The sequence below is a fragment of the Lolium perenne genome, chromosome 7 (genome assembly GCF_019359855.2).
Source record: "Lolium perenne isolate Kyuss_39 chromosome 7, Kyuss_2.0, whole genome shotgun sequence".
Classification (NCBI taxonomy): Eukaryota; Viridiplantae; Streptophyta; class Magnoliopsida; order Poales; family Poaceae; genus Lolium; species Lolium perenne.
The window spans coordinates 266,139,261-266,163,166 of NC_067250.2; positions in this window are offsets into that span (position 1 = coordinate 266,139,261).

The following is a 23,906-nucleotide window of genomic DNA, read 5'->3' on the forward strand; positions in this document are numbered from 1 at the left end:
CCGAGTGTCGGGTGTATTTTATTGTAAAGATGTAATAACGCAGCCCGCGAGTATTTGGGTGTAGGGAAAGTAAATAATAGTTAACTCTTGGAAGAGGAACACTTAGCTTTTTATCGGGTGCGGCGGAGTCGACGTGGAAGTAGGTCGTGCAGCGGACACAGTCGAAGCGGTGTTGCAGATGTGGCGGATCTTCGCTGGATGAGCCCCCAAACGTAGTGATCGTTATGGTGAACGGGGTTGACGCGGCAACGGAAGTCGAAATTTTATTGCGATCTGATATATTTTTTGTATCGGATGGTCGGATCCATGTAGTAGTAGTCGTTGAGGTGGACGTAGTTGAATCTTCTTATCGGGTGAGGAATTCGTGACGACGAGGGGCGTGCGGATAACACGTAGTTGTTTTCTTGTCTGATATCAATAGCAGCTTGTTTTTCGTCGGGTCTGGTTGATTGCTTGTAGTGTATGAGCACTTAATTTCCTATCTTCCGTGTGATGCTTTTCCCTTGGAATTGTTCTTCGTTTTGCTTCTCTGGATTGCCTTGGGAGTGTGCACTCGATACTTCTGTTGCACCAGACCGAGTCATGGCCGGCTTAGGACTTCGCGCTGATAGTTGGCGCAGATGCCATCCATCAATTTGTATCACCCCGCTGTTGTCTTGGCTGTAGCCTTTTTTGTGTTGGAGATGGACTTGTACTTTGCTGAGATCAAAAAAACGAGTCGTGCTCGGGTTGGCCTACAAAAATTCCCGTATCATGGATACGTGCGTGGCCGCCGATCGGAATACGACATTGTTTCGTGCCTACACGGTAGCCACAAGATTGATTGCCTTCTCTTTCTTTTATTCTTCTTTTTTTTCGACTGCGAGCGAGACTGCCGATGCAGCTTTGTCAGTGTAGATTGGATACAGCAGCGCCGCCTTCTGACATAGATCGGATGCACTACGGCCGCTTTGTTGAGGTCGATCAGCATACGCGTTGTTGATGATGATGAACTCGATGGATCCCGCCCGGATAACGAAATCCAGTCGTTGCATTCCCCACGGTCGGCGCCAATTGATGAGTGATCATCTTGCCAATGCCTACGGATTGTAGACTTGGGTTTCGGGAGAGAGCGACGATGGAGATTCTGGGAGCGAGATTGGGCACACGATATACCCAGCTTCGGGTCCCCTCGGTGGAGGATCCCTACATGCTGCTAGCAATCTAGTATATGATCATATGTATGTTTACAAGGTGCCGCCGTAGCGGAGCTATGTTGTCTATCTGTTGTCTATCTGTTGGCCTGTCCACTATCGGGTGCCCTGGCTGGATTTATATATGCAACCAGCCTAAGGTTTTACAAGGGTCCTAGTCGAGTATTTCTTCGGGTTGCCTTATTGGGCATTCTCTATATTAGGCCGAGCCGAGCCAGGTATACTAATAATGGGTACCCGAAGGGTATACCCATGTCACTTGGGTCCAGGGAGCCTCCACAACAGATATGTGTAGTGTGGTACTACCATGAACCTGGCATAGGCGGGTCGTCCTAACAAAGCATGATACTGTGATGGGAAATCCATAACCTCAAACTCCAACTTCTCTCTTCTGTAGTTTTCTCGGATTCCAAACTGAATGTCGAGATTGATCTTCCCCAACGGATATCTTGGCTTGTCTGGTGTGATACCATGGAAGCGCGTGTCAGTTGGCAGTAAGTTTGCCAATGAAATGTTCATCTTCCTCAATGTATTTGCGTACATGAGGTTTAAACTGCTGCCTCCGTCTATGAACACTCCTGAGACGTCAAATCCTGCGATTACTGTTGGGAGGATCAAGGCAGATTGTCCTGGCCGCGGAACTTGCTGCGGGTGGTACGCTATGGTGAAGCCGATATCTTGCCCTGACCAATTCAGATACTCGATTGTTGGTGGAGGCATCTTTTCTGCCATAAAGACTTTTCGCGAAATTACTTTCTGAGCTCTATTGGAGAGCCTGCCCTTCTGAATCATCGATACTGCACCATTGGTGTCAATATAAGGACCATTGCTTGGAGGTGCCGCTATTTGCAACTGGTGTCGATTTTCGTCCGTAATTGTGGGTGGAGGTGGAAGGTGAATCTCACTCCTCGGCCCTTGAAGGTTCGTATGCACTGCCGGCATACTAGTATGCCCCGCATATCTATGTAGTGCTAGGAAAGTTCGACAATCTTTCTGCAAATGTCCTGACTGCCTCTTCCCATTATTATCAATGTAAAAGTGCATTTGGAATGGTCCGTTTAGGAGATCCTCGGGTGATACATATGGCCTCTGGAACCTAGGCCCGTTATTTTGTCTATTTGGATGGGAACCGGCCCGCTGGTCGCCTCGTTGCTCATTACTTCGCTGGTAATCATCTCTATTGTTACTGCCGCCAGTTGTCCGGAAACCAGCCGATATTTGGCCAGGAGCATCGTAATCAGAAAACTGTCAAGAGAAGCGTCGTATATTTTGATTATTTCAGCTGCGATCCTCCTCAGGCGACCTGTGTCGCTTGTTATGAACAACATCTTCTCCATTCGTCTAGCGATTCGCTATTTCCATAAGTGATGCTATTGTTTTTGGATTGGTCCTTCCCAAATCTTCGACCAGGTCCTTTCTTCGGATTCGGGCAACAAACGCGTCTATTGCTCTCTCGTCAGATATGTTTTCTGCCGAGTTTTGATGATGTTCCACCTCTGGATATATGCCCTCGTAGATTCATCATACTTTTAGTCTGCAGGCCCTTAGTTGCTCCAATGACGTGGGTTTCTTGCACGTGGACAGGAAATTCTTCACAAATATCTCCTCGAAAGTTTCCCAACTGTCGATGGATCCAGGTGGCAGCTTTTTTATCCATGATCTTGCTGCTCCACTCAAGTGCACCTGGATGCTCTGCATGGCCATCGCTGTTAGACGGATTTTTGTACCAAAAATTCGTAATAGGATCCAATAATACATTTACGTGTCAATTCCCATGATGCGTGAAAAATTGCTCTGGTACATGCAGGGCCACATGATCTGTAGGCCTCGTGAATATTTAAAATCAACAATGTCTTTGCTTTGGATTTGACACGTGAGAGGCAAAGTAGTTATGAAAAATTTCAATTAGTAATGTTTGCTAATTATCTTGGCAACCAATGGTCATACGTGAGAACGAAAGTGATGAGAAAATCCTGCAATTAGCTAGTTGTTATTTGTCTCTCGTGAGTAGTCCATTGCAAATATGAGGTTACAATTTCTATGCATCGAACACGCAAGATTGCACTGCTCTATACACAAGTCAGAGACGGGTGTAGCATATATATGGCCAGCATGTCGCTCTACGGTCGGATCAAATGAAGCTAATCGATCAATTGAAGTTGCATGCATGACTTGAGCCAGAGTTTTATATGATATATATATTGTATGTACACCGCCATGTTGTATTCGTGTGGCCGGAAGAGGTCAATACAAAATCAGGATACCCCACCGTGCTGTACACGGATGGCCAGAAGTGATAAGTACACATTCAAGATTTCTTGGAACGACAACGTGTGCGACCTGGTAGAGATATAACAGAATTTAAACGGCCACACGTTTCACCAGATCAACTTGATCTGCAAGCCGCGATGGCCAGCGCCTATATAAAGGCAGCTACTCTCCCTCGCGGGAGGAGGGCACACGCGAGAAAGAGAGAACACAGACGCAGGCGGACGCAGAGGAAAAAAGGCACGATCTGGCCACACCCTCGCGCCGCGCAAGTTTGTCGTTTGCATCAGAATTTTGCAGCGGCGAACAACACCATATTCATCCATATAGTTCGTTGTTCTTGCATCAGAATTTTGCAACGACGAACGCTACACTTTCACCCACCAAATCTCGAGACGATTGTTGCGACGCAGCGGCCCCTATGGCAACTACTATGGGGCCAGGAGGAAAGCGCGTCTTTGACGGTAAGCAATAAATTTTGGCATCTTGATACTTCTTCCTCAGAGTATATTTTCTACGATCTATATGCATCCTCCGCCACTGATTGAAGAGGCAAGATCAAGATCAAAGTAATTATATATTCCGCCATCGAAGCGAGGCTATAAATCATGGCCTCCCGATGTGATGGAATCGGCGATCGAATACATGAGCGCGGGACGACTATCGCCACGATGTTGATTTATCCCTACGATTGTGGATCACCTCATCAAGGGTGGTCGACTGCGGCTCTACCATGATTACAAGTTCTACCATCGATGTGAGGCTAATGATGAAAGCTTCCCGATGTGATGGAACCATCTTCCAAAAAAAATATGAGCGCGTGATCTATCCTATGTGGGTGGTGAACTGCGGCTCCGTGCAAAATATGAGGAGCGTACGCGGCTAAGTCCATGTGCGAAGAAGTCCAATTATCAAAATCGATCTTGCTCCTTACGTGGAAGCATGGTTGATCATATTTACATCTACATCTCCTGGAGGCGAGATCATATATACATGACATTGATTTTGCTCCTACAGGGAAGCGAGATTGATATATTTTTTGGAGCATCGTCAAACATGCGTATGTGATATTATTTTACATCGACACCTTGGCCAAGTGTCGACGAGACAATGGCTACATATCATTACCATCATGTCTAAGCTGACGAGGCTAGACGAAATCATGGCCAAGTGCCGACGAGGCTAGGTCACCATTATTATCGACATGTCCCAAACCTACGGGATCGGACACATTGTTGCTTGGCACCGACGAGACGATAGCGACACATACACATGTCCGCGTCCGATGAAGTCAGGGCGTTACATGGCTGGGCACCGACGAGGCGAAAGTCATCCCCTTCATCGACATATCCTGTTGGTCATACCAACATGGCGATAATACACGTGACTGGGTTTCGGCGAAACAAAGCCACCCGCACACATGTTTTCTATAAATATCATAATGCATATGGATGAGCAATCCAATCATGACGATGACCATCAGCGCAGCTTAATCGGAGGTATTCTGTGGGGCTTGACCCTGCGGATGTAATTAACCGGATGCTTGCAAAGGCACCGGGAATCAGTGAACTACGCAATCTCCTATGTCAGATACTCCATGAGCGCGACGCAGAAGGCAAAAAGGATATAGTCCTATTGGAACATGCAATATGTATTTGTACAATGCAATGATATGAATAAAATGCATTGTTCCTGATATGGTGTTTTATCTTTATTTGTCTATTTTATATTATTTCTTGTTTCATTAAGCAAGATGGCACGCCCGCATATTTGTACTCTCATGTACGCATCTAGCAAAACCCCTACAAACCCTAGGGGAAAGTTTCGCTACTTTTTTGTCGAAACAAAATTGGCACGCCCGGTGGGACATGATTCTCCTCCCATCTTTGCTGCACTTCGAAGGTCGTCAATATTCTCTATTCTAGTGCTCATCAAAAGACATCCTGTGGTGCATGAAAAGAAATGCAAGTCCCACTCAAAGTGGTCGACTAATGCATGGTAAGAAAAATAAATTCATCACGTGCCATGGATAGATTGCTCTTGTCAGAATCGCACCGTTCTACTCAAAGCAAATTGACCTGTACTTCTCATACAATGAGGTTTACAAAGGCCGGTGCAAGAATAACAAGTGGATGAATTTTCCCACATACCCAATGACATTCTTGATTTATATCTGGACGTGAGTGGTGCTACATATAATGTCATGCACCATACCTGATGTGAAATACCAAGTACAACCGCAGTCGCAAAGACAGGTTGATGCCAATCTTCTAATAAAAAAAACGGTTTGCATCCAAGCCGTCATCAACCAGTTACTATCGGTGTATCCACCAACCAGCACACATGTCAACATAATTTTATTGACACCAGCTTATCGGGTGATTGTTCCGCCAAGCAACACCTTGGTGCACCATGCTGCATGCATCATGTCAAATTCTAATTTTCACCCCTGAAGATCATATATGTGCTACTATGCATGCGCTGAGATCTTCTTTCTTCTCCAACTTCATGAAAATATTGAAAATACTCCAAAACCTTGGAGTCCTAAGAAACGCCGAGGCAATGTAACAAATGGAGATTATGCCAGGGTCTAAGGTGGCGCTCACACATTTTACCGGTATATTACATGTTATTTCTGTTGAGAGCACCTAAATTATCGATCTATTTGCCCTGCTATTCTCCTCCTCGAGATGGGTTAATACCCGATAATGAAATCCCTGGCGCGACTTGATGGATGCCTTGCGGTTGTTTTTTGAAGCTTGATGATAAAGCTCATGATTTTTATATATAACATAGCGGTGTATGGATCAGGCGATTTTCTCCAACAGGCTGAGTTATTCCGCCGCCAGGCTAACACCATGCCCCGATAAATATCATTGTAAAGTCTTACAAGGCTTCGATCGCTGCCTAAAATGGCAGTTCTAGAGCATCACATTTAACAAGGGCGAGGTACATATAGATGATGCCAGTTTCGAATGTCTTACGGTTGTTCTCTTTGAAGATCGACTATGGAAAGTACAAATCTCTATATGCACATGTAAAAAGTGCTCCCGCAGCTTCCCCAACTTGTGCCAATAAGTGGATGATTCTTCTGCCCACGTACTTGTGCACTGCTTGAACCGTGACGGCTAGCCATGCTGCATAACAACCCGCCCACGCCTGGTACAAGGTGAAGAGATAGTCGACCAACATCAACGGTGTTGACATGTCCAAGTCTATCTTGTACACGCACTGCGTTGAACAAAGAAGCCATGACACTCCCAGGGAGGAGCCTCTGGGGACCATGGTAAAGCATGATAAATGCTAGCCTGTATATGTGCTAATTATCAGGCTTAAGAGCCACACATGATAGCTAGGTGAGGCGAACAACGCCCAACACCATTTCATGCTAAGATTATTTGTCTAAGTTTGACCGCCTTAATGTTTGAAACAAGGCTAATCAAGTCAATGGCAAAAACACCACTAAATTGATGAGCATTATCTCGTCGTTGTCAACTACCCCTCTTGAGTGAGTTCACATGTTGAACCTCCACTCCGAGTTGGGGCCAAGGCAGGATACCATGCCTCCCGATATAGGTTATGGTCGAGCACCTGAATCATCGTGACATGTTGATGCAAGGAGTTATGCTCGTAATATTTCACCCTCAACATGATCGAAGCCCACCGCTCCCTCATGGAAGTCTCCTCTCCCTCCAACACATCAGTGGAGGCAGTCACACCCTCCACCTTGTTGGAATTACTTGGTAACGCCAAGGATCGATGGTGGCCCAAGTCCCCAGAAAAAAAAATCAAGAACATGGTGGTAGTGAGAATCACCCTCCTGATGTTGATATAGCCACAAAAAAGATACAAAAGGTCTAATAGTGACCCCCACTTGGGACACTATAAAGTAGATACGAAGTTTCGAACCTCTATCGAGGATGCCAGGCTAATAAATAATGTAATATTTGCTCCCTCAAGAGGATTTTTTTTAAGCTCAATAAATGGCTTGTACCTTACGACCTCACATATGAATGCCTAGGGGCAAAGGATATGACATGACCATAGTCATCGTCGGATGCCACCAAGATTTGTGAATGGGTAACAAGGAGATGAATCATTTTCCTGACCAGGGCTACCACTTCCTTTCTTGGCACTTTATGCCTCGTACATGGGGACGGTCCCCCGAAGTTACAAAAGTGGGGGCATCCAAGGATGTTTCCCCTCCCTCTTTTTTCTAGGCAACACTTCCCCATACATTATTCAAGAGGCATGCCATGACGATGCAAAATATTGTTTCTCTAGTGGGGAGCCTCAAACATAACAGGGCCGCATAGCACCGCTGGCCGGTGTTCTCATCACTCCGGGCTCAACTATTTCACCAGACAGTGAGCCTCAATCAAGTCATCACTCTTATAGGTGGAGCCAAAGTCAAGAAGACAAGGGTTGGGGACATGGGAGAAAATTTTCTCCTCCCACCCACAAGCATAGTTACACAGCCCCCCAAAAAGGGAATGTGCTACTCCTACTATGAAATCACCATCGCTATTGCTGAGTGATGAAGCTACTTCTTCTCCAGCTCCACTCATACTGAGGATCTTCAAAAAGCCTTACCACATGTGTCTCATCAGCCCCTATCGTACTGGAGACGCACGATAGGTCAACGACTAGAAGCATAGAACATCCACAAGGAACATTACGAAGAAGGGTGGCTGAGATAGAGGAACTACAGGGTGCCGTACCGAAGCAGCCCCCGTTGATGTACCTCTCCATAGCAATGCCGTTGCAAGTCTTGGTGATCCCAGAAAAACATTATGGGTTTCCGCCTACTCTCTTCTATAAGGTCCCGCAGGTTGCCATCACCACCCGCCATATGCGAAGTGTGGTGGGGTCAAGCAGAGAAGATCATCAAGAAGAATAAAAAGAAGGTCCAACCAAGATATGGTCTGGGTTACATCCGCTCAGAGTCTTCTGAAAGTGAGGATGAAGGGAATGATAATCCACGAAGGGTCACATGCCACATGGCATTTGTACATGATCCAAGTGAGAGAGAGGATTCAACCTCCAACTGCGAGGATGGTTCATAGATCCATGACCACCCTCCAAGGTGAAGTATATGAGGCTGCCCCCGCACCTCAACAACTTGAAGATGGCGGAAAACTCACTACTGATGAGCTTGTCGAAGTCAACCTAGGCACAGAGGAGGAGCCACGCCCTACCTTTGTTAGTAGTGCCCTCACTCCCTTGGAAAAAGAAAGTTATCGAGAATTCCTAATGGAGTTACGAGATTGCTTTGCATGGTCATATAAGGAAATGCCTGTACTCGATTCACGGGTTGCTACGCACAAGCTATCAATTGATCCCAAGTTCAGGCCAGTGAAGCAGCAACCACGCCGCTTTCGCCCAGAACTACAAGATAGCATTATCGCCGAGGTGGACAAACTCATTGCCGCCGGCTTCATTAAAGAGGTACAATATGCTCGCTGGCTAGCAAATATTGTCCCTGTCGAAAAAAAGATTGGGCAGACACGTGTATGTGTCGACTTTCGCGACCTAAACCGTGCTTGTCCCAAAGATGATTTTTCTATACCCATCACTGAGATGGTTGTTGATTCCACTATAGGTTATGGTGCTTTATCCTTCATGGACGGGTCATCAGGTTATAACCAAATCAAGATGGATGAAAATGATGCAATAGACACTACATTTCGGACGCCAAAAGGGAACTTTTACTATACTGTAATGCCCTTTGGGTTGAAGAACGCCGGTGCAACATATCAAAGGGCTATGACCACTGTCCTTGATGACCTCATTCATAATTCAGTTGAGTGTTATGTTGATGACATGGTAGTAAAAATTAAGGACCGCGCGAATCATCAAGCAGATTTGCGTGTTGTGTTCAATCGTTTACGGAAGCATCAATTAAAGATGAATCCTCTCAAATGTGCCTTTGGCGTACGGTCTGGTCTATTCCTTGGTTTCATTGTCCATCATCGTGGCATTGAGATCTCTCCAAAGAACATAAAGGCTATTCAAGATATGCCGCCTCCCACGAACCTAAAAGAGTTAAAATCCTTGCAAGGACACTTGGCATATATACGACGCTTCATTTCTAACCTCTCGGGGCGTACACAACCTTTTACAAGGTTGATGACGAAAGGTGTGCCATTCGAATGGGACGAGCAATGCCAAACGCTTTTGATAGCATTAAAAAATATCTCCTAAATCCCCCAGTTCTAGCCGCGCCTATTAAAGGGCGTCCGCTTATGCTCTACATTACTGCGCAACCCTCCTCTGTGGGTGCACTCCTTGCGCAACATAACGATGAAGGAAAGGAGGCGGCATGCTATTACTTAAGCCGAACAATGGTTGGCGCCGAGCAAAACTACTCACCTATAGAGAAGTTGTGTTTAGCCCTCGTATTTGCATTAAAGAAGATGCGCCACTATGTGTTGGAACATCAAATCGAACTCATTGCAAGAGCCGACCCAGTAAAATATGTATTAAATAAACCTGCTATAATGGGTCGTCTTGGAAAATGGGCAATGTACTTGATGGAATTTGATATTACTTATGTTCCACAAAAAGCAATTAAGGGGCAAGCATTGGCCGACTTTCTCACAGCACACCCCGTGCCAGATGACTCCCCGCTCGTGGTAGAGCTGCCCGATGAGGAAGTATTTTCCGTCGAGGTCGAGCCCCCATGGGAGCTATATTTTGATGGGGCCTCTCGCATAGAGACGGACCCAGATGGCGCATCAACAAGGAGAGCTGGGGCAGGAATAGTATTCAGGACTCCGCAAGGAGGAACTATATACCACTCTTTCTCCCTCCTGAAGGAGGAATGTTCGAACAATGAAGCAGAGTACGAGGCTCTCCTATTTGGCCTCCTACTAGCACTCTCTATGGATATACGAGACCTCCGGGCTTATGGGGACTCACAACTCATCGTCCGACAAGTTAATGACATATATGAGGTACGAAAGCTTGAGCTAGTGCCATATTACAAAGCGGCTCAAAACCTCATGAGAAAATTCGAGCGTATTGAAATTTCCCACGTGCCGCGAAGTAAAAGTGCTTCGGCAGATGCCTTAGCCAAACTTGCAGCAGCGTTAGTGCTTCCCAAAGGGGAGCCCGCTCATATAGAAATTGAAGAAAGATGGCTCCTACCAGCCGTCCTGGAACTAATACCCGATGAGTGTAAGGTACATCATGTTGTCGCCATCGTCATACAGGAGGACGATTGGCGCAAACTGATACGTCTCCGACGTATCGATAATTTCTTGTGTTCCATGCCACATTATTGATGATATCTACATGTTTTATGCACACTTTATGTCATATTCGTGCATTTTCTGGAACTAACCTATTAACAAGATGCCGAAGTGCCAGTTCCTGTTTTCTGCTGTTTTTGGTTTCAGAAATCCTAGTAACGAAATATTCTCGGAATCGGACGAAATCAACGCCCAGGTTCCTATTTTGCCCGGAAGCATCCAGAACAACCGAGAGCCACGATACGGAAAACCTTCCAGAGACGCCGCCGCCGCCGATCCCATCTCGGGGGATCCAGGAGATCGCCTCCGGCACCCTGCCGGAGAGGGGAATCATCTCCCGGAGGACTCTACGCCGCCATGGTCGCCTCCGGAGTGATGAGTGAGTAGTCTACCCCTGGACTATGGGTCCATAGCAGTAGCTAGATGGTTGTCTTCTCCCCATTGTGCTTCATTGTCGGATCTTGTGAGCTGCCTAACATGATCAAGATCATCTATCTGTAATTCTATATGTTGCGTTTGTTGGGATCCGATGAATAGAGAATACTTGTTATGTTGATTATCAAAGTTATGTCTATGTGTTGATTATGATCTTGCATGCTCTCCGTTACTAGTAGATGCTCTGGCCAAGTAGATGCTTGTAACTCCAAGAGGGAGTATTTATGCTCGATAGTGGGTTCATGCCTCCATTGATATCTGGGACAGTGACAGAAAGTTCTAAGGTTGTGGATGTGCTGTTGCCACTAGGGATAAAACATTGGTGCTATGTTCGAGGATATAGTCACTGATTACATTACGCGCAATACTTAATGCAATTGTCTGTTGTTAGCAACTTAATACTGGAGGGGGTTCGGATGATAACCTGAAGGTGGACTTTTTAGGCATAGATGCATGCTGGATGGCGGTCTATGTACTTTGTCGTAATGCCCAATTAAATCTCACTATACTCATCATAATATGTATGTGCATGGTCATGCCCTCTTTATTTGTCAATTGCCCAACTGTAATTTGTTCACCCAACATGCTGTTTATCTTATGGGAGAGACACCTCTAGTGAACTGTGGACCCCGGTCCAATTCTCTATACTGAAATACAATCTACTGCAATACTGTTCTACTGTTTTCTGCAAACAATCATCTTCCACACAATACGGTTAATCCTTTGTTACAGCAAGCCGGTGAGATTGATAACCTCACTGTTTTATTGGGGCAAAGTACTTTGGTTGTGTTGTGCAGGTTCCACGTTGGCGCCGGAATCCCTGGTGTTGCGCCGCACTACATCCCGCCGCCATCAACCTTCAACGTGCTTCTTGGCTCCTCCTGGTTCGATAAACCTTGGTTTCTTTCTGAGGGAAAACTTGCTGCTGTGCGCATCATACCTTCCTCTTGGGGTTCCCAACGAACGTGTGAGTTACACGCCATCAAGCTCATTTTCTGGCGCCGTTGCCGGGGAGGAAAGGTAAAAGGTACTCACACTCCGGACCTCGGCTACCAAGCTATTTTCCGGCGCCGTAAGTACTTGAAGCTATTTCCTTTAGATCCTGCAATTGCAACTTTTTGTTTCTTGTTTACACTAGTTTGGCATAATGGACAAGAATGAGCTTCTTATGCTATTTCCTGATTTAAAACATGGATTGTTTGATGCGAAAATTAAAAAACCTATGGAATCTTATTTGCATGCTGGTAGTAATATTAGTATGAACGCTTTGAACACCATTGTTGATAATGATATAGAAAGTTCTAAGCTTGGGGAAGCTGGTTTTCATGATCTTTTTAGTCCCCCAAGCATTGAGGAGAAAATTTGCTTTGATGATACTTTGCCTCCTATTTATGATGATGATAGTAGTCTTTTAGTACCACCTGTTATGGAGGATAAATTTGATTATGATTATAATATGCCTCCTATATTTGATAGCTACTTTGTTGAATTTGCTCCCACTACAACTAATAAAATTGATTATGCTTATGTGGAGAATAATAATTTTATGCATGAGACTCATGATAAGAATGCTTTATGTGATAGTTATATTTTTGAGTTTGCTCATGTTGCTACTGAAAGTTATTATGAGAGAGGAAAATATGGTTGTAGAAATTTTCATGTTACTAAAACACCTCTCTATGTGCTGAAATTTTTGAAGCTATACTTGTTTTATCTTCCTAATCTTGTCACTTTGCTATTCATGAATTTATTTGTGTACAAGATTCCTCTTCATAGGAAGCATGTTAGACTTAAATGTCTTTTGTATTTACCTCTTGATGCTCTCTTTTGCTTCAAATACTATTTCTTGCGAGTGCATCATTAAAACTGCTGAGCCCATCTTAATGGCTATAAAGAAAGAACTTCTTGGGAGATAACCCATGTGTTATTTTGCTACAGTATTTTGTTTTATATTTGTGTCTTGGAAGTTGTTTACTACTGTAGCAACCTCTCCTTATCTTAGTTTTGTGTTTGGTTGTGCCAAGTGAAGCCTCTAATCGAAGGTTGATACTAGATTTGGATTTCTGCGCAGAAACAGATTTCTATCTGTCACGAATCTGGGCTGTTTTCTCTGTAGAAAAATCAGAAAAATAGGCCAATTTACGTGCGTGTTCCTCAGATATGTACGCAACTTTCATTAGTTTTGAGTTTTCTGATCTGAGCAACGGAAGTATTTATTAAAAATTCATCTTTACGGACTGTTCTGTTTTGACAGATTCTGCCTTTTATTTCGCATTGCTTCTTTCGCTGTGTTGGGTGGATTTCTTTGTTCCATTACCTTCCAGTAGCTTTGAGCAATGTCCAGAAGTGTTAAGAATGATTGTGTCACCTCTGAACATGTGAGTTTTTGATTATGTACTAACCCCACTAATGAAGTTTATGAGAAGTTTAGTGTGAAGGAAGTTTTCAAGGGTCAAGTGAGGAGGATGATATACTATGATCAAGAAGAGTGAAAGCTCTAAGCTTGGGGATGCCCCGGTGGTTCACCCCTGCATATATCAAGAAGACTCAAGCGTCTAAGCTTGGGGATGCCCAAGGCATCCCCTTCTTCATCGACAAATTATCAGGTTCCTTCTCTTGAAACTATATTTTTATTCGGCCACATCTTATGTGCTTTACTTGGAGCGTCTGTATGCTTTTATTTTTGTTTGTGTTTGAATAAATTGGATTACATCATGCTTGTGTGGGAGAGAGACATGCTCCGCTGTTGCATATGAACACATGTGTTCTTAGCTTTTAGTATTCATGGCGAAGTTTCTTCTTCGTTAAATTGTTATATGGTTGGAATTGGAAAATGATACATGTAGTAATTGCTATAATGTCTTGGATAATGTGATACTTGGCAATTGTTGTGCTCATGTTTAAGCTCTTGCATCATATACTTTGCACCCATTAATGAAGAAATACATAGAGCATGCTAAAATTTGGTTTGCATATTTGGTCTCTCTAAGGTCTAGATAATTTCTAGTATTGAGTTTGAACAACAAGGAAGACGGTGTAGAGTCTTATAATGTTTACAATATGTCTTTTATGTAAGTTTTGCTGCACCGGTTCATCCTTGTGTTTGTTTCAAATAATCTTGCTAGCCTAAACCTTGTATCGAGAGGGAATACTTCTCATGCATCCAAAATACTTGAGCCAACCACTATGCCATTTGTGTCCACCATACCTACCTACTACATGGTATTTCTCCGCCATTCCAAAGTAAATTGCTTGAGTGCTACCTTTAAACAATTCAAAATTTATCACCTCTGATTTGTGTCAATGTTTTATAGCTCATGAGGAAGTATGTGGTGTTTATCTTTCAATCTAGTTGGGCAACTTTCACCAATGGACTAGTGGCTTCATCCGCTTATCCAATAATTTTGCAAAAAGAGCTGGCAATGGGATTCCCAGTCCCAAATTAATTAACAAAAATAGACACTCCTCCATGGTATGTGATTGTTGGACGGCACCCGAAGGATTCGGTTAGCCATGGCTTGTGTAAGCAAAGGTTGGGAGGAGTGTCATCATAATAAAACTAAAATAAAAAGGCACTCCTTCATGGTATGAGATTGTTGGCAGGCACCCGAGGATTCGGTTAGCCATGGTTTGTGAAAGGAAGGTTGGAAGGAGTGCCACCCAAAATAAGATAAAATGGGAGCCGCTCTTTGAAGGTTTGTCTGGCAAGGGGGTTAGAGTACCCGCTACCATTCGTTGACAACAACATACACCTCTCAAAACTTTATTTTTATGCTCTCTTTATGTTTTCAAAATAAAAGCTCTAGCACAAATATAGCAATCGATGCTTTTCCTCTATGGAGGACCATTCTTTTACTTATATTGTTGAGTCAGTTCACCTATTTCTCTCCACCTCAAGAAGCAAACACTTGTGTGAACTGTGCATTGATTCCTACATACTTGCATATTGCACTTATTATATTACTCTATGTTGACAATATCCATGAGATATACATGTTACAAGTTGAAAGCAACCGCTGAAACTTAATCTTCCTTTGTGTTGCTTCAATGCTTTTACTTTGAATTATTGCTTTATGAGTTAACTCTTATGCAAGACTTATTGATGCTTGTCTTTAAGTACTATTCATGAAAAGTCTTTGCTATATGATTCACTTGTTTACTCATGTCATATACATTGTTTTGATCGCTGCATTCACTACATATGCTTTACAAATAGTATGATCAAGGTTATGATGGCATGTCACTCCAGAAATTATCTTTGTTATCGTTTTACCTGCTCGGGACGAGCAGAACTAAGCTTGGGGATGCTGATACATCTCCGACGTATCGATAATTTCTTGTGTTCCATGCCACATTATTGATGATATCTACATGTTTTATGCACACTTTATGTCATATTCGTGCATTTTCTGGAACTAACCTATTAACAAGATGCCGAAGTGCCAGTTCCTATTTTCTGCTGTTTTTGGTTTCAGAAATCCTAGTAACGAAATATTCTCGGAATCGGACGAAATCAACGCCCAGGTTCCTATTTTGCCCGGAAGCATCCAGAACAACCGAGAGCCACGATACGGAAAACCTTCCAGAGACGCCGCCGCCGCCGATCCCATCTCGGGGGATCCAGGAGATCGCCTCCGGCACCCTGCCGGAGAGGGGAATCATCTCCCGGAGGACTCTACGCCGCCATGGTCGCCTCCGGAGTGATGAGTGAGTAGTCTACCCCTGGACTATGGGTCCATAACAGTAGCTAGATGGTTGTCTTCTCCCCATTGTGCTTCATTGTCGGATCTTGTGAGCTGCCTAACATGATCAAGATCATCTATCTGTAATTCTATATGTTGCATTTGTTGGGATCCGATGAATAGAGAATACTTGTTATGTTGATTATCAAAGTTATGTCTATGTGTTGTTTATGATCTTGCATGCTCTCCGTTACTAGTAGATGCTCTGACCAAGTAGATGCTTGTAACTCCAAGAGGGAGTATTTATGCTCGATAGTGGGTTCATGCCTCCATTGATATCTGGGACAGTGACAGAAAGTTCTAAGGTTGTGGATGTGCTGTTGCCACTAGGGATAAAACATTGGTGCTATGTTCGAGGATATAGTCACTGATTACATTACGCGCAATACTTAATGCAATTGTCTGTTGTTAGCAACTTAATACTGGAGGGGGTTCGGATGATAACCTGAAGGTGGACTTTTTAGGCATAGATGCATGCTGGATGGCGGTCTATGTACTTTGTCGTAATGCCCAATTAAATCTCACTATACACATCGTAATATGTATGTGCATGGTCATGCCCTCTTTATTTGTCAATTGCCCAACTGTAATTTGTTCACCCAACATGCTGTTTATCTTATGGGAGAGACACCTCTAGTGAACTGTGGACCCCGGTCCAATTCTCTATACTGAAATACAATCTCTTGCCAATACTTTGTTCTCTTGTTTTCTGCAAACAATCATCTTCCACACAATACGGTTAATCCTTTGTTACAGCAAGCCGGTGAGATTGACAACCTCACTGTTTCGTTGGGGCAAAGTACTTTGGTTGTGTTGTGCAGGTTCCACGTTGGCGCCGGAATCCCTGGTGTTGCGCCGCACTACATCCCGCCGCCATCAACCTTCAACGTGCTTCTTCGCTCCTCCTGGTTCGATAAACCTTGGTTTCTTTCTGAGGGAAAACTTGCTGCTGTGCGCATCATACCTTCCTCTTGGGGTTCCCAACGAACGTGTGAGTTACACGCCATCACAAACCCTTCCTCGATTATTATTGTCATGGGACTCTCCCTGATGATCCCGTAGAAAGGCGTAGGTTGCAAAGGCGCCACCCTTCATATATTTATATGGCAAGGACCTTGTATCGACGCTCATTCGGTCAAGAGCTCCTATTGCGATACATGTCTGGAAATGAAGCTGATAAAATACTACAAGAGGTCCATCATGGCGTTTGTGGAGGCCATCAAGGTGGACCCAAAATGTACCATAGCATAAGGATTGGTGGCTATTATTGGCCCGGAATCATGAGAGACTGCCTAAAGGTAGCAAGGTCGTGTCACAATTGTCAGATTCATGGTGTTCTCAAACACCAACCTCCTGTTCCCTTACATCCCACTGTGCCCTCATGGCCTTTCGATGGATGGGGTATAGATGTTGTTGGCCCCTTTGACCCTCCATCTTCTGGAGGTCATGTCTTTATCCTAGCAGCGACTGCTTATTTCTCCAGATGGGCGGATGCCGTGCCCCTAAGAGAAGTAAAAAGTTACAATGTGATCAATTTCCTGGAGCGTAATATCATATATCGCTTTGGAGTCCCTCGTCGAATCACCTCTGATAATGCCAAGGCCTTCAAATCACATAAAATTCTAAAATTCATTGCAAAGTATAAAATTCAGTGGAATTACTCCACTAGATACTATCCTCAAGCCAATGGGTTGATTGAAGCTTTCAATAAGACCCTTGGACAAATATTGAAGAAGACAGCCCACAAGCATCGTCGTGATTGGCACGATCGCCTCTATGAGGCCTTATGGGCATACCGTGTCACTGTCCGAACGCCTACCCAAGCAACACCATACTCACTGGTGTTCGGGACTGAGGCGGTTCTTCCGCTTGAAGTAGAGCTACCATCTCTAAGAGTGGCTATTCATGATGAAATTACCCAAGATGAGCAAATCCGACTGTGATACCAAGAGTTGGATTCCTTGGAAGAAGATCGCCTTAATGCGCTTCAAAATCTTGAGCTCTATCGCCAAAAATATGGTTCGAGCATATGACAAACTAGTAAAACCTCGAGTCTTTCGTAAGGGAGATTTGGTTCTAGTACTTCGGCGCCCCATCGTGGTTAAGGGTAAAGTCAAAGGAAAACTCGAACCCAAATGGGAAGGGCCTTTTGTCATTGAACAAGTATATGATGGTGGTGCCTATCAATTGATTGACCAAGAAGGGGATCGCCCTATGCCACCCATCAATGGGAGGTACCTGAAGAAGTACTTTGCATGATCTGCTGCACGCAAGTCGCCTTTTTTTCCCTTTCTTTTGTGTTTATCTTTATTTGGATTTTCCTTTTTAACATGGACATTAACGTCCTACAATAAACGGCTTTCCCTAAAACACACCATGCTAGTGATTGAAGTCTTGGTCACCCTTGGTCTAGTCTGAAGGTGGCACATGTGGCATGCATTAAAGTGGAGCGACACCTATACCCACTACACACGACACATGGCAAAGTGTATGCTTTCAGAAGGAGTGGTGGAAATTACTTGGGCTACTTCTGTGCACTGAGGTCCCATACTCTTCATATTTCTTGCCATGTTTCAGGCTCCCAGAGGCACGACGCCCTGGGGTAACCCATAGGAAAAAAAGAAAGATCAAGCCCCCGGGGTGTTTCTTCCACCAAAGCCAGAATGCCTATGAGGGTCTATGTAGTCCACAGAGGTGCCCGTCTGCTCTTCAAATTCTGAAGATGAGTCCCCTAGCAACTGCCGAAGAAGGTCCTTCAAGGAGTCCAATCAAATCCTCTCAAACAAACGAGGAAGCTCCATCAAAAGTTCATGAAGTCCAAGCAATCCTCCAATCAGAAAAAAAGAGTAAAAACAAAAAAAACAAAGAAGAAGCGAGAAGGAAAATAAGCCAATCAAAGAGCAAGTCTCCATCAAGCAAGTCATGATCCGTAGGGGACTCATTGGAAAGAAGGAGGGGAGTAGTCGTGCACCACCCCTCAACTAGGCCATGAAAAATAGCCAAGCCATTTATCCCATAACCATTTACACAAGTCACCCTCTCCTACGTCTCTGTGTTCTTGAGACATGTAAGGGGGCATGATGAAGTTGTGGGGCAACTCGGTCGCATGAAGTCTAGGGTAATAATTCCCATCCTTCTGAAAGCATCATGAAAGCATCACAGAAACTAAATTATCAAGTTGCCACTGTCATGGTTCTTTGACGGTTCCTGATGATTATCCCTTGGGTTACCATTTCTAAGGTCACGTTCGTAGCTGGTGTTACAAGGGAAAGCCAACATCCCAAAATAAAATAAAATAAAAACATTTTTTTTCTCTTCCTAATTTGTGCCGCCATGCGGTTTGTTTCCTCGCTTGTTCTTGGGGAGAAATATATATTTCCTCGATCTTGTGCAGCCTTATATGCCACTAATGCATATGCGTGACACCGCCCATCATGCATAACGTCACCGATATTTTTTCAGCGACTGGCATTCCGCATCAACTAATGCATCACCATTGAGGGCACCATCCATATTATGGCCATACGGGTGACACTGGGGACATCAACCCTTTGGTAGTCATACCACCAATGCTGGGGGCATCATCGCCTCCTAGTTCATCTACATCGTCGATGACATTCCGACGTTTCAAATATGGGAGCAGCAAGACGCGCCAGTGCGGTCAGCGTTAACCTGTGAAACCCAACAAGTATACGATGGCTGGCACCGTAGTTGCTTCACGGTCGCATCGAACTTGATAAAATTGTTATTGCGGTTCAAGGCTTAGAATCGCACGTGGGTAGTATCCATTGGCTGGCACCATCAACTGGTCGCAATGGAACCCAATATCCATTGGCTGGCACCACCAAGTTGGTCGCAATGGAGTGTTCAATATCCATTGGCTGGCACCACCAAGTTGGTCGCAATGAAGTTTCAAATATTCACTGGCTGGCACCACCACCTTGGTCGCAGTGAAAATTAAAAAAATGGAACATATTCCCGTTTTCAAGAATAAGAGGTGTGAATCGTTTAATACTTTTCATCTCATCTATCCTTGTTAAAGTTGCGGTCGTACACTCGTTGTCGCATTTATTCATTCAGAATTGTAGCTCCATGTGCTACGTCCTATTAACATGAGCGCTTTCACAAGGCGTTACAGCCTTTGCGCCCGTATGATCATGTATACTTAATTATGTATCCAAGGGCTGTCCTCATATTGGATGACCAAGACAAAGGAAAGTAATACGGTGGAACCATAAGTCTGTCAAAAACAGTTTCATGCCAAATATGTCGTCTTCTATTGATCTAAACAAAGTACTGGGACTTCTTTTCGGTTAAAGGCAAATGACTTCAGCTAAGCACACGAGACTTGTGTCCAATTCCTAGTGGCCCTGTCATGCATATGTCGTGTGCAACACGGGATCGGACATTCAGAAAATTTGTCCACCTGTTTAAATTATTTCACCGAGTCTAGTCCTTGCTGCTTCGCGCATGAACTACACTCGGCGAGGGGCATTTGTTAGACGGATTTTTGTACCAAAAATTCGTAATAGGATCCAATAATACATTTACGTGTCAATTCCCATGATGCGTGAAAAATTGCTCTGGTACATGCAGGGCCACATGATCTGTAGGCCTCGTGAATATTTAAAATCAACAATGTCTTTGCTTTGGATTTGACACGTGAGAGGCAAAGTAGTTATGAAAAATTTCAATTAGTAATGTTTGCTAATTATCTTGGCAACCAATGGTCATACGTGAGAACGAAAGTGATGAGAAAATCCTGCAATTAGCTAGTTGTTATTTGTCTCTCGTGAGTAGTCCATTGCAAATATGAGGTTACAATTTCTATGCATCGAACACGCAAGATTGCACTGCTCTATACACAAGTCAGAGACGGGTGTAGCATATATATGGCCAGCATGTCGCTCTACGGTCGGATCAAATGAAGCTAATCGATCAATTGAAGTTGCATGCATGACTTGAGCCAGAGTTTTATATGGTATATATATTGTATGTACACCGCCATGTTGTATTCGTGTGGCCGGAAGAGGTCAATACAAAATCAGGATACCCCACCGTGCTGTACACGGATGGCCAGAAGTGATAAGTACACATTCAAGATTTCTTGGAACGACAACGTGTGCGGCCTGGTAGAGATATAACAGAATTTAAACGGCCACACGTTTCACCAGATCAACTTGATCTGCAAGCCGCGATGGCCAGCGCCTATATAAAGGCAGCTACTCTCCCTCGCGGGAGGAGGGCACACGCGAGAAAGAGAGAACACAGACGCACGCGGACGCAGAGGAAAAAAGGCACGATCTGGCCACACCCTCGCGCCGCGCAAGTTCGTCGTTTGCATCAGAATTTTGCAGCGACGAACAACACCATATTCATCCATATAGTTCGTTGTTCTTGCATCAGAATTTTGCAACGACCGTCCTCCCCCTCCTTTCCCCGTTCCGGCCTCGGCGCGGGGAGGTCGTGGAGGTTCGTCGGGCGTGGATCTCCGTCTCTGCTTCGCCGGCCGGCCTTGGTGGCGAGGAGCGGAGCAGGTGGAGGTCGGCGTTCCCTTTTGGGTGCTGGTGGGTCTGGTGGTCTTCTTCGTCGACGTTTCAGCTCCGGCCGGCCTTGGTGGCGAGGGGAGCTGCGTCCGGAGGTGGTGCGGGGCTCGTGGTGGTGGACCTAGGCGGCGCGGTGCCGGCTGGAAGATGGGTGGTGGCGGGGGGGGGCTGCTGTGGCCGTGCTTGTTCAGCGACGCTCGGATCCGTCCTTCAGAGGCGGACAGCTCCTGCGGCCATCTACATGTTGTGGCGGCATCTTCTTCCCGGCGGCAAGAGGTACGGCGGCGCCGCCGTCGCCTAGGTGTTTGGGGCAAGTGCTGGATCTGATTGTGTTTTCTTCAGGCTTCTCGGGGTGCTTTGTGCAAATTTCTGGGTTCTTTTGTTGTTCTTTGTTTTTTTGGACCTAGCTGTAATTTGTACTGAGTTTCCTGATTTATGAATCAGATCCTTTCCTCAAAAAAAAAAAAAAGAATTTTGCAACGACGAACGCTACACTTTCACCCACCAAATCTCGAGACGATTGTTGCGACGCAGCGGCGCCTATGGCAACTACTATGGGGCCAGGAGGAAAGCGCGTCTTTGACGGTAAGCAATAAATTTTGGCATCTTGATACTTCTTCCTCAGAGTATATTTTCTACGATCTATATGCATCCTCCGCCACTGATTGAAGAGGCAAGATCAAGATCAAAGTAATTATATATTCCGCCATCGAAGCGAGGCTATAAATCATGGCCTCCCGATGTGATGGAATCGGCGATCGAATACATGAGCGCGGGACGACTATCGCCACGATGTTGATTTATCCCTACGATTGTGGATCACCTCATCAAGGGTGGTCGACTGCGGCTCTACCATGATTACAAGCTCTACCATCGATGTGAGGCTAATGATGAAAGCTTCCCGATGTGATGGAACCATCTTCCAAAAAAAAATATGAGCGCGTGATCTATCCTATGTGGGTGGTGAACTGCGGCTCCGTGCAAAATATGAGGAGCGTACGCGGCTAAGTCCATGTGCGAAGAAATCCAATTATCAAAATCGATCTTGCTCCTTACGTGGAAGCATGGTTGATCATATTTACATCTACATCTCCTGGAGGCGAGATCATATATACATGACATTGATTTTGCTCCTACAGGGAAGCGAGATTGATATATTTTTTGGAGCATCGTCCAACATGCGTATGTGATATTATTTTACATCGACACCTTGGCCAAGTGTCGGCGAGACAATGGCTACATATCATTACCATCATGTCTAAGCTGACGAGGCTAGACGAAATCATGGCCAAGTGCCGACGAGGCTAGGTCACCATTATTATCGACATGTCCCAAACCTACGGGATCGGACACATTGTTGCTTGGCACCGACGAGGCGATAGCGACACATACACATGTCCGCGTCCGATGAAGTCAGGGCGTTACATGGCTGGGCACCGACGAGGCGAAAGTCATCCCCTTCATCGACATATCCTGTTGGTCATACCAACATGGCGATAATGCACGTGACTGGGTTTCGGCGAAACAAAGCCACCCGCACACATGTTTTCTATAAATATCATAATGCATATGGATGAGCAATCCAATCATGACGATGACCATCAGCGCAGCTTAATCGGAGGTATTCTGTGGGGCTTGACCCTGCGGATGTAATTAACCGGATGCTTGCACAGGCACCGGGAATCAGTGAACTACGCAATCTCCTATGTCAGATACTCCATGAGCGCGACGCAGAAGGCAAAAAGGATATAGTCCTATTGGAACATGCAATATGTATTTGTACAATGCAATGATATGAATAAAATGCAGTGTTCCTGATATGGTGTTTTATCTTTATTTGTCTATTTTATATTATTTCTTGTTTCATTAAGCAAGATGGCACGCCCGCATATTTGTACTCTCATGTACGCATCTAGCAAAACCCCTAGAAACCCTAGGGGAAAGCTTCGCTACTTTTTTGTCGAAACAATCGCTTTAGTTCCACCTATCAACTTCACTGTCTCCAAGTAGTCGACTAACCAATCCTCAGGATCTTGCAGGCCATCGAACTTCTTGTAGTTGTCAAGTAATTTAAACCCAGATGGAACCCGAGTTTTGCGAACTCGTCGGGTGAAACAAGGGAGTCCGCACATATCCTCCTCATCAACCTCAGGTGAATGCCGACGTTCTCTTCTTTCTTGCCGCGCTCTATCAACTCGCGCATGTGTTGTTGTATCTCTTGCACCATTTGATCTTGGAGGATCTTGTACTACCACTGTAGGTCGTGGAATATTTTGTCTTGCCGCACCTTCAGGAGGTGTACTTGTACTTGCAAACGCCGTTCTCATGGCTCCAACTCCTGCCATCGCCATATTGTACAATGATTCTCTCGGATCTCTAGGAGGTGGCCTGGATGCCAGTATGAAAGCTTGAGTCGCCATATATCCTGCCTCTGGTGTTTTGGGAATAATATTTCCCCTTGTGTCTATC